This window comes from Entelurus aequoreus, linkage group LG12, assembly GCF_033978785.1.
Source record: "Entelurus aequoreus isolate RoL-2023_Sb linkage group LG12, RoL_Eaeq_v1.1, whole genome shotgun sequence".
Classification (NCBI taxonomy): domain Eukaryota; kingdom Metazoa; phylum Chordata; class Actinopteri; order Syngnathiformes; family Syngnathidae; genus Entelurus; species Entelurus aequoreus.
Window position 1 is genome coordinate 29,771,363 of NC_084742.1, and position 13,227 is coordinate 29,784,589.

A 13,227-nucleotide genomic window follows, 5' to 3' on the forward strand; every position below is an offset into this window, starting at 1 on the left:
GATACAAACTCTAAAATTATTTATTATCAGGTCAGCTATTTCCAGGTCGGATATCACACAATAACATGATGTACTATGTTCATACTGCATGTCAATTCTGTTATTTTTGCTCATGTGTGACCTGTATCAGATTTTTTCAAATCTGACCCAGAGTTCTTTATTATTGGATATAAATCGGACATGTAACCGATGTGACAGTAGTACAAATGTTTAGTTGTTCATCCAAAGGTAATCAAAAGGTAAAAAAATTCACAATTGTATGCCATAATTCAGCCTGGGCTGATAGTCAATAAATCTATTAATTGATAACTTAGCATCGATAAATTGCCATGTCCGTGTGTTTGTTTTCCTCAGTCACTTCAAAAAAGGGTGCAAGAGGGTTTACTCTGTGCATCACTCGTAGCACTTGAGCGCGATTATTCAGTTGCAGAATAAATGAACACTGTGAACCTTTTTGTCACGCACACACAGGATGCTCCGAAAAAGTGCTTTGTTTGTCGTCACTCACCAGTCAGAAGCGCGGCAAAGTAACAAAAAATAAAGGAAAGAAATATGATTGCGAAGCCACCTGTCCAGGTGTGGGTACATTTCGTCTTCAAACCGGATGAGCAGGATGAGCCCATCAAGACGGATAAACAAGTATGTCGAATTCCCTGAAAATGGAAAGTAGTTAGGCAACAAAAACAAAATACCCGACCCAGTTTTTCCAACTGAGAAAAAAACTGCACGTTTGCGAACAATTTGAAAGTCCATTGTATTTTTAAGTTTACTTAAGATGATTTAGTGTAGGGCTGCAACTAACGATTAATTTGATAATCGATTAATCTGTCGATTATTACTTCGATTAATAATCGGATAAAAGAGACGAACTACATTTCTATCCTTTCCAGTATTTTATTGAAAAAAAAACAGCATACTGGCACCATACTTATTTTTATTATTGTTTCTCAGCTGTTTGTAAATGTTGCAGTTTATAAAAAAAGGTTTATTTAAAAAAAAAAAAATTTTTTTTTTTTTAAAAGCCTCTGCGCATGCGCACAGCATAGATCCAACGAATCGATGACTAAATTAATTGGCAACTATTTTTATAATCGATTTTAATCGATTTAATCGATTTTAATCGATTTAATCGATTAGTTGTTGCAGCCCTAATTTAGTGCTTGACTTCCAATTACAAAAGGTAAAAAAACACAAGACATATTAGTGTATTGCGTTTGATAGGTTTACTTGCATTATCATTATCATATACTGTATTATTAGGGATGTGCCGATCTATTGCCCACCAATCGGTATCAGTAGACTTTTGTAAAAAAAAGCATTTGATTGGCCGATTAAAGCCTTTTAGGGCATATCACAAACACGGATCCTCTCTATCTGCCACTGGCAAGTATCTAATTATGTGTTTGCATCCACAGTGTGGATTGCAGAAATATAATTACCGTAATTTCCGGACTATAAGCCGCACCTGACTATAAGCCGCACCAGCTAAATTTAGGGGAAAATACAGATTGCTCCATATATAAGCCGCACCCGACTATAAGCCGCAGGGTTTTGATGTGTAATTAGCGTAGTATATAGGGGTTCCTGCTACCACGGAGGGGATTGTCGGGACAGAGATGACTGTTTGGGAACGCAAAGCGTCCCATTTATTAACTATAAATCTTTCAATCATTCAATCAAACTTTCACATCTTTGACATGGCGAACAGCATTCGTGCAGAGTACAAATAATACAACGGTGCAAAGTAATACAAAGTGCTCGCCTGTACGTTATCAAAATAAGCAGCCTACCGGTATATGAAAAGTCAGTCTTTAATCATTGTGTCATCGTCTTCCTCCTGTGTACTAAAACCACCGAAATCCTCTTCGTCGGTGTCGGAGAAAAACAGGCCGTATATAAGCCGCACCCTTGTATAAGCCGCAGGGACCAGAACGAGGGGAAAAAGTAGCGGCTTATAATCCGGAAATTACGGTAAACAAAAAAAGCAGGAAAAAATGGAGGAAAAGACATAAAGATAAAAAGCTCAAATGGTATTAACAACTAACTATACCACAAAATGTTGTCTTTCTTAATGTATCACTTTTTTAACCTTAAGACTGAAGATTCTGGGTTAAAAAATGTTGGCAACCACTGATAGTGCGTTCCATTTACCTCCGAAACTGTACGTTTGAGCTGGGAATTATGTCACAGTCGAGGTATGAACGTTTCAGTTTAAAAGTCGCAAATCAATATGGCCACATCCACGAAAGCTTTTCTTGTGCTTGCCTTGTCTGAATGTTAACTTCTGGACAAATATGCTCTCCTTCTGCAACCTTGAACCATAGTGGTTGAGGCGGAAACAATAAGACGCTATTACTAACGTTGCAAAACGCATATACCACAGGAAAAAAGGTAATTTCACTATATTAACAATTCCATATATGAGATATATACATACATTCCAGGGTTTCCCACAGCCACCGCCTAAACCAGGGGTCGGCAACCTTTACCACTCAAAGAGCCATTTTGGCAAGTTTCACAAATTAAAGAAAGTAATGGGAGCCACAAAAACAATTTTTAAATTTAAAATGAAAAACACCGCATACAAAGCTTAAATGCTTTGTGCTATGTTAACCAGGGGTCTGCGACACACGCACCGGCACACACTTTAATGTGGAAATTTGATGTTAGTGTAGCCCGCGAGTTTTGAATGAATGGCGCTTGATAGCGTCATACTTGCCAACCCTCTCATTTTTCCCGGGAGACTCCCGAATGTCAGAGCGTGATGACACTGCTCTTGGCGCCCTCTACAGTCTGCCCTAACAGTGTACCTGCTCGACCACACGTATAATGCAATTTCAGCTTGCTCACGTAAGTGACAGCAAGGCGTACTACCTCAGCAGCCACACATCTTACACTGACGGTACCAATACCCAGAATCCCATGCAGCCCTAACTCTTCCGCTCAACCAACGCACGGAGGGGGGGGATTTGGTGGTAGCGGGGGTGTATAATGTAGACCGGAAGAGTTAGGGCTGCATGGGATTCTGGGTAATGGTTGTGTTGTGTTTATGTTGTGTTACGGTGGGATGTTCTCCAGAAATGTGTTTTTCATTCTTTTTTGGTGTGGGTTCACAGTGTGGCGCATATTTGTAACGTAACAATGTTAAAGTTGTTTGATACGGCTACCGTCAGTGTAAGCTGTGTGGCTGATGAGTAAGTATGCTTTGCTGTCTCCTGTGTGTGCAAGTAATAACAACATGCAACATGTGGCTGGACTGGCACGCTGTATGTAAATGCTATAGAGGACAATTACTGCAGTGCAATTAGGGCACGCCCTTTATTTAGTAATTAGAGTGTAAATAGGATTATTTTTTCCCTGGGAGTAATCTATGAGAGACACTGAGATCCATAAGTCTCCTGGGAAAATCGGGGGGGTCGGCATGTATGTAGCTGAGCCGCATCAGAGTGGTCAAGGAGCCGAATGCGGCTCCGGAGCCGCGGGTTGCCGACCCCTGGCCTAAACTAAAGTCTTAACAAGCTGCTCCGCTTCGTTCTGCCTCTGTCAGTACATCTCTGCAGCACCCAGCATTGTCCCACGCACAGAACCAACTGATTGGTTACACGCAGAGCGGTAACAGCGAATCAGCAGTGCGTATTCAGAGCGCGTAACAGCGAATCAGCAGTGCGTATTCAGAGCGCATCCATCCATCCATCTTCTTCCGCCTATCCGAGGTGGGTCGCGGGGGCAGCAGCCTAAGCAGGGAAACCCAGACTTCCCTCTCCCCAGCCACTTCGTCCAGCTCCTCCCGGGGGATCCCGAGGCTTTCCCAGGCCAGCCGGGAGACATAGTCTTCCCAACGTGTCCTGGGTCTTCCCCGTGGCCTCCTACCGGTCTGACGTGCCCTAAACACCTCCCTAGGGAGGCGTTCGGGTGGCATCCTGACCAGATGCCCGAACCACCTCATCTGGCTCCTCTCGATGTGGAGGAGCAGCGGCTTTACTTTGAGCTCCCCCCGGATGGCAGAGCTTCTCACCCTACCTCTAAGGGAGAGCCCCGCCACCCGGCGGAGGAAACTCATTTTGGCCGCTTGTACCCGTGATCTTGTCCTTTCGGTCATAACCCAAGTCGTTTTCCATGGCTTCCCCGAACTCCTCCCATGTCCGAATTTTTGCCTCTGCGACCGCCGAAGCCGCACACCGCTTGGCCTGTCGGTACCTGTCCGCTGCCTCAGGAGTCCTATGAGCCAAAAGAACCCGATAGGACTCCTTCTTCAGCTTGACGGCATCCCTCACCGCCGGTGTCCACCAACGGGTTCATTACCGCCACGACAGGCACCAACTACCTTGCGGCCACAGCTCCAATCAGCCGCCTCGACAATAGAGGCGCGGAACATGGTCCATTCGGACTCAATGTCCAGCACCTCCCTCGTGACATGTTCAAAGTTCTTCCGGAGGTGGGAATTGAAACTCTCTCTGACAGGAGACTCTGCCAGACGTTCCCAGCAAACCCTCACAATGCGTTTGGGCCTGCCAGGTCTGTCCGGCATCCTCCCCCACCATCGCAGCCAACTCACCACCAGGTGGTGATCGGTAGAAAGCTCCGCCCCTCTCTTCACCCGAGTGTCCAAAACATGAGGCCGCAAATCCGACGACACAACTACAAAGTCGATCATGGAACTGCGGCCTAGAGTGTCCTGGTGCCAAGTGCACATATGGACACCCTTATGTTTAAACATGGTGTTCGTTATGGACAATCTGTGACGGGCACAAAAGTCCAATAACAAAACACCGCTCGGGTTCAGATCTGGGCAGCCATTCTTCCCAATCACGCCTCTCCATGTTTCACTGTCGCTGCCAACATGAGCGTTGAAGTCCCCCAGTAGAACGAGGGAATCACCCGGGGGAGCACTCTCAAGTACTCCCTCGAGCGAATCCAAAAAGGCTGGGTACTCTGAGCTGCAGTTTGGCGCGTAAGCGCAAACCACAGTCAGGACCCGTTCCCCCACCCGACGGCGGAGGGAAGCTACCATCTCGTCCACCGGGTTGAACTCCAACATGCAGGCTCTGAGCCGGGGGGAAACAAGAATTGCCACCCCAGCCCGTCGCCTCTCACTGCCGGCAACGCCAGAGTGGAAGAGAGTCTAGCCCCTCTTGAGAGAACTGGTTCCAGAGCCCTTGCTGTGAGTCGAAGTGAGTCCGACTATGTCTAGCCGAAACTTCTCCACCTCGCGCACTAGCTCAGGCTCCTTCCCCCCCAGTGAGGTGACGTTCCACGTCCCAAGAGCTAGTTTCTGTAGCCGAGGATCGGACCGCCAAGTGCCCTGCCTTCGGCTGCCGCCCAGCTCACATCGCACCCGACCTCTATGACCCCTGCTATGGGTGGTGAGCCCATTGGAGGGGGGACCCACGTTGCCTCTTCGGGCTGTGCCCTGCCGGGCCCCATGGGGACAGGCCCGGCCACCAGGCGCTCGCCATCGTGCCCCACCTCCGGGCCTGGCTCCAGAGGGGGGCCCCGGTGACCCGCGTCCGGGCGAGGGAAATCTGGGTCCATAGTTTTTATTTTTCATTGAGGTCTTCGAGCTGCTCTTTGTCTGATCCCTCACCTAGGACCAGTTTGTCTTGGGAGACCCTACAAGGGGGCATAAAGCCCCCGGACAACATAGCTCCTAGGATCATTGGGACACGCAAACTCCTCTACCAAGGTGGCAGCTCAGAGCGCATGTAACAGCCAATCAGCAGTGCATATTCAGAGCGCATGGAGTCAGTGCTCCTGTGATGTGTTAAGCAGAAAGGTGTTTAGCAGGTAAGGCAGTGAACTCTCCCCAAATGATAATAAACACCTCCCGGTCAACTACTAGTAACATCACTATGAGCCCGTTGACGTTCTAGAAGCATGAGCGGCAGATCAGCTTGCTCGCAGTCCTTGAGGTGAAGGCTAATTAGCTTTTAGCGTAACGTTAGCTCATTTTACAGTGTGTGTGCGTGCGTGCGTGTGTTACGGACAGCAAAGCTCTATCTGTCTGAGAGAAAGACAAGCATTATTGACCTACAGTTAACAACTAAGTTATTTCACTTTACCTTTTTCTGTGTTGATTGAGGTGTGTTGAAGCAGCAAAAAAGGACATTATGTTAAATGAAAAGTTTCCTGAAGCTGTCTCTGATTGTTAATATAATAATGTAACTGCACCATAAAGCCTACATGAACTCCATGGTGTCCAGCGATGAATAGTCTCTCCTATTGCTATTGTACTATTTTTTTAGCTATAGTTACATTAATCATTAGTAATGTAGCCGCCTAGGTTTGAATGGCAGGGTACCTGCTATCACATGTTGATAAAAATATAATATATATTAATAAAAATCAACTACAGGCTTCCCAAATGCTGTAATAAATTAAGCATGATGAGCAACACTAAATTGGTCCTAGTGTGTGAACGTGAGTGTGAATGTTGTCTGTGTATCTATGTTGGCCCTGTGATGAGGTGGCGACTTGTCCAGGGTATACCCCGCCTTCTGCCCGAATGCCGCTGAGATAGGCTCCAGCACCCCCCGCGACCCCATAATGGACAAGCGGTAGAAAATGGTTGGATAGATGGAGTTGAACATATGTCAGCACGTGGCTCCACTTTTAACTCTTTTTTTCAAACGCTTATTGCAAACGCTTACTTACAGTAAGTCATTAATTTGACTTAGTAAGTCAAATTACTTACTAAGTCATAATAACGACATACTTATTATCTCAGGTAACTAGGACTGCTTTGTTTTTACTTTACGGATAAAATATCAAGATATATATCGTATATCGCCATTCAGCAAATGGAGCGGAAAACACTACCAAAAATTGTAGGCTTCTTCACGCAACGAAGCCGGCCTACTTCACCGCAGTCTGTAGTCTATTGCCCCCCCCGCTGTGATGGCAGCGACGAGGTGGAGACGTGATGGCGACAGGCCAAGTTACACCGATCCTTACACCCATCCATCCCCTTCCCCGGTCTGTCCGCCGGAGAGACACCACCTTAACTAACACATTTTCTGGGGGAAACACTGCTTCCATATACAGTTGCGGTCAAAAGTTTCCATACACGTGTGAAGGACATAATGTCATGGCTGTCTTGAGTTTCAAATAATTTCTACAACTCTTATTTTTTTGTGATACAGTGATTGGAGCACATACTTGTTTGTCACAAAAAAAACATTCATGTGAGTGATTATGATTGATTGTGCATTTTATACATAAATATTGTACCCCGCCTTCCGCACGAATGCAGCTGAGATAGGCTCTAGCACCCCCCGCGGCCCCGAAAGGGACAAGCGGTAGAAAATGGATGGATGGATAAATGGATGTACCTTTTCTACATCACTAAAATTGATCATGTATGTTGCTGTATGTATACTTTTGACCCAGCAGATTTTGTCACATTTTCAGTAGACCCATAATAAATTCATAAAAGAACCAAACTTCATGAATGTTTTTTGTGACCAACAAGTATGTGCTCCAATCACTCTATCACAAAAAAATAAGAGTTGTAGAAATTATTGGAAAGTCAAGACAGCCATGACATTATGTTCTTTACAAGTGTATGTAAACTTTTGACCACGACAGTGTGCGTATGTATATATATATATATATATATATATACATATATATATATATATATATATATATATATATATATATATATATACATATATATATACATATATACATATATATATATATATATATATATATATATATATATATATATATATATATATATATATATATATATACATATATATATATACATATATATATATATATATATATATATATATATATATATATATATATATATATATATATATATATATATATATATATATATATATATATTAGGGCTGCAACTAACGATTAATTTGATAATCGATTAATCTGTTGATTATTACTTCGATTAATCGATTAATAATCGGATAAAAGAGACAAACTACATTTCTATCCTTTCCAGTATTTTATTGGGGAAAAAACAGCATACTGGCACCAAACTTATTTTGATTATTGTTTCTCAGCTGTTTGTACACGTTGCAGTTTATAAATAAAGGTTTATAAAAAATAAAATTTAAAATTTAAAAAAAAAATAAAGACGAATTTTTATTTTTTGTACTTTTTTTTAAAAACATTTTAATAAACCTTTATTTATAAACTGCAACATGTACAAACAGCTGAGAAACAATAATCAAAATAAGTATGGTGCCAGTATGCTGGTTTTTTTCAATAAAATACTGGAAAGGATAGAGATGTAGTTTGTCTCTTTTATCCGATTATTAATCGATTATCAAATTAATCGTTAGTTGCAGCCCTAATATATATATATATATATATATATATATATATATATATATATATAGATTTTATTTTTTTTTATTTAGGGGTGTAACGGTACACAAAAATTTTGGTTTGGTATGTACCTCGGTTTAGAGGTTACAGTTTGGTTCATTTTTAGTACAGTAAGAAAACAACAAAATATAAATTTTTTGGTTATTTATTTACCAAATTTGTAAACAATGGCTTTATCCTTTTAACATTGGGAACACTATAATAATTCTGCCCACGTTAATCAGCATTAAACTGCCTAAAGTTGTTGCTCAGATTAAATAAAATGACAAAACTTTTCTTCTACATATAAAAAGTGCAACATTTAACAGTTTCAAGTCAACTCATCATGCTTAATTTATTACAGCATTTGGGAAGCCTGTAGTTGATTTTTATTATGTAAATGTTATATTTTTATCAACATGTGATAGCAGGGACCCTGCCATTCAAAATTAGGCTGATGCATTACTAATGATTAATGTAACTATAGCTGAAAAAATGGTACAATAGCAATAGGAGAGACTATTCATCCCTGAACACCATGGAGTTACACTTAATGATGCAGTTACATTATTATATCAACTATGAAAGACAGAAACTCTTCATTTAACATAATGTCCTTTTTTGCTGCTTCAACACAGCTCAATCAACACAGAAAAAGGTAAAGTGAAATAACAGATAGACAGGGCTTTGCTGTCCGTAACACACACACACACACACACACACACACACACACACCGCAAAATGAGCTAACGTTACGCTAAAAGCGAATTAGCCTTCACCTCAAGCCAAGACTGCGGGCGAGCTGAGCTGCCTTTTATATTTCTAGAAGGTCAACGGGTTCATAGTGATGTTACTAGTAGTTGACTGGGAGGTGTTTATTATAATTTGGGGAGAGTCCGCTGCCTGATGCTTACCTGCTAAACGCTAAGCACTGACTACATGCGCTCTGAATATGCACTACTGATTGGCTGTTACCGCTCTGTTTGTAACCAATCAGATGGTTGTATGGGTGGGACAATGCTGGGTGCTGTGTAGAGTACTGACAGAAACAGAGGCAGAAGGAAGCGGAGGCGGCTACTTAATGTTTGTGTGGAAACTCGTTCGGTACACCTCCGAACCGAACCCAAACCCCCGTACCGAAACGGTTCAATACAAATATACGTACCGTTACACCCCTAATATATGTATATGTGTGACTATCGCAAATAATTTTGAGTTAACTATGAACAATGCGATTAAATATTGTAATTGCTTGACAGCCCTAGTATGTGTGTTTATATTCACAGACACACACAACCACACACACACACACACACACAAGCGACAAGCATATTTATAACAATAAGTTATATGTATAATATTTAGTGTAGTATGTGTGTATATATTTACAGACACACACACACAGACACAGACACACACACAAGGTCATGATAAGCATATTTAAAACAATAAGTAATATGTATAATATTTAGCATATTTTGGTCATTTTAAGCAATACCTGAACTTATTTCTTTAGCGCATTTATTTCCGTTTCCATAGCAGTGCACTTCTGACTTCCAGCAACAAATGTGTGTTCCTACTTCTGGAAACAAACACGAGTGCATTCTAATTGTTATGTTTTTGGACATCACTACTTGCCGTAGTTTTGAAGCAATGCATGATGGGAATCAGGATGTTGTGTCATTGTATTAATGTGCCGGCTGAAATAAACACACGCTGAGAAATAGCTTCGTGCCTGCCTACTTCATGGGTCGTAGACAAACCTACAGAAAATGGGGACATATATAACAAGTGGCGACGAGGTGGTTTGAGATCCCACGGGCGCGGTATGTCTGGATTGTGTGTGTGGAGTCAAGTTTTATGAGTGGCGGTGTTTTATTGAGGATAAGGTAACACGGCTAGTTGGCATTTGGCGCGTCACAACCTGCGTCTGTTGTGATTAGCGCGAAGAGGAATTACAAGAAAAAAAAGGAGAAGAGGAGACGTGTGACATTACCGGAAGGAGGACCCGTCTGAGGAGGAGGAATTGTCAGAGGATATTGCTAATAACCAGGAGCCTGAAAGGAAAATGGCAGGAATTGTTGGTAATTTTGGCCCTTTTGATGAGCACGTGGAACAGTGGAGTGCATATGCAGAACGTTTGGACTATTTTGTTTTGGCAAATGACATTGCTAATGATAAAGTAGTACCCACATTTTTGTCAGTGATGGGTCCAAAGACATTTAATTTGTTGCGTGACCTGCTGCAGCCCACCAAATCGGGGACCAAAACCTATGCAGAAACAGTGGATGTTCTGACCCAGTATTTTTTACCCAAACCATTAATGCTCGCAGAAAGGTTTAGATTCCACAGACGCAATCAAGAGGAAGGGGAATCTGTTAACATGTTTGTTGCAGCACTGAGGAAATTAGCTGAACATTGTGAATTTGGGCAAGGTTTAAATGACGCATTAAGAGACAGATTGGTCCTCGGACTGAGAAATGAAGCCGCTCAAAAGAAACTGCTGACCGAAAGTAACCCCACGTTGCAGAAAGTCATTGAAATCAGTGTCGCCATGGAAATGGCCTCAAAGGAGGCTCACCAAATTGAAACTGTATGCACTCCGCTACAGGCAGAGTGCATACAGTTCAAACGGATAGACCAAGTGGACAAGGGACATGTTTCCTTTGTGGAAAATCAGGACACCTAGCCACGTCATGCTGGTGTAAGGATATGGACTGTCGCAGTTGTGGAAGAAGAGGCCATTTCGAGCGGGCCTGCTTAACAAAAAAGAACAAGGAGAAAACATCAAAGTATGCCAACAGACATGACTCTGTGAAGAACAGGAGGAAAACACAGGTGCACACTGTGAGACAAAGGGAGACTGTGTCCAGCAATTCTTCGGAAGGAGAACAGGAGATGAGTGTACACACACTAAATATAATGAAGATGGATGCAGATTCAGAGGGTTACTGGGTGGAGCCCATGCTGGAGGGGCATCCAGTGAGTATGCAAATAGACACTGGTTCAAAAGCATCCATCATCTCAGATGGGGTTTACCAACAAGTTTTGAGACACCTTCCGCTGCGACCGTCTGATACTAGGTTCAAAACCTATCTAGGGGAACCTGTACCAATGGCAGGAATGATTGATGTTGTGGTCCAGAGTAACAATCAGGTGAGGAAGCTCCCCACCTATATTGTTAAAAGGTGATTACGCGGCTATTCTGGGACGTGTGTGGCTAGAGAAAATGAAGCTAAGCTGGCACACTGTAAAAATGGTATCACCAACGGCTACTAACATAGCTGCTATTTTGAGGAAACATGATGAGGTTTTCCGGAAGGAGTTGGGCAGTATGAAGGACATTACTGTCAAGGTAAACATTAAACCGGAAACAACACCAAAGTTTATGAAGGCCAGGTCTGTACCACATGCCATTTGATCAAAAGTGGGGGATGAGTTGGACGCCTTAGTTAAGAAGGGTGTTTTGGAACCGGTGACTGTCAGCGAGTGGGCCACGCCCATAGTCCCCGTACCCAAGAAGACGGGAGAAATACGAATCTGTGGGGATTTCAAAGTGAACCCTGTACTGTCAGCAGAGCAGTATCCTCTTCCCCGCATTGACAATTTGTTTGCGGGTCTGAGTATTGGGCAAAAGTTTAGCAATATAGACCTTAACCAAGCCTACTTACAGACGCAGGTTCATGAGGATTCTAAAGACTTGCTCACCATAACTACACAAAAGGGGCTTTTCAGATATTGTCGACTCCCTTTCGGGATCACATCAGCCCCTGCACATTTCCAACGTGCCATGGATCAGATCCTACATGGCCTCCCTGGTGTACAGTGCTATTTGGACTATATTCTGTGCACAGGAAATACGGACCAAGAACATCTGGACAATTTGGATGCTGCTCTTCAAAGGCTGAAAGAGTATGGGCTCAGGGTTCGCAAAGACAAGTGCGAATTTTTTCAACTGTCTGTTGAATATTTGGGACATGTAAATGATGCCCAAGGGTTGCATACTGCGCCGTCAAAGGTTCGAGCGATAGTGGATGCCCCGCCGCCAGAAAATGTGAGCCAATTTTGCCAATTATGGCCGTTTTGTACCGAACTTGTCATCCACGCTCAAGCCGCTGCATGAACTACTTTGTCAAGGAAAGAAGTGGAATTGGAGTGATGCCTGTCAAGAGTTTTTTTCCGAAAACAAAGGAGACATTAGTGACGTCAGGGGTACTGACGCATTTTGATCCATCACTCCCCATTCAGTTGGCCTGCGATGCATCCCCGTATGGAGTGGGGGGTGGTCATTTCACATTTAATGCCGAACGGGGTAGAAAGGCCTATAGCATTTGCATCAAGGACCTTGAACAAGGCAGAGACTAACTATGCTCAAATAGAGCGTGAGGCGTTGAGCATCGTCTATGGCACGGGTGTCAAACTCTGGCCTGCGGGCCAAATCTGGCCCGCCGTGTAATTTCACTTGGCCCGTGAGGTGATATCAAATTAACACTAGAGCTGGCCCGCCGATTATATACAGCGGCCGTGCCGCGGTAAACCGCTAATTCTCATACTTGCCAAACCTCCCGGGAGACTCACAAATTTCAGTGCCCCTCCCGAGAATTGTAACGTCCCCTTTTCGTCCAGTCCAACGAGTGCTGGCTCAGTTACATAATATGTGCGGCTTTGGCACGCACACAGAAGTGAATGCAACGCATACTTGATCGTCAGCGATACAGGTTACATTGAGGGTGCCAGTATAAAAACCTTTAACATTGTTAGAAATATACGCCACATTGTGAATCCACACCAAACAAGAATGACAAACACATTTCGGGAGAACATCCGCACAGCAACACAACATAAACACAACAGAACAAATACCCAGAACCCTTTGCAGCACTAACTCTT

At 43.1% G+C, this 13,227-nt stretch overlaps 1 protein-coding gene across 2 annotated transcripts in view; it reads right to left on the bottom strand.

Annotated features, from left to right (window-relative positions):
• Window positions 1–13,227, bottom strand: part of LOC133661970 (uncharacterized) — a 37,149-nt gene that overhangs the window by 21,297 nt on the left and 2,625 nt on the right. The gene's annotated exons all lie outside the window — the stretch shown is intronic.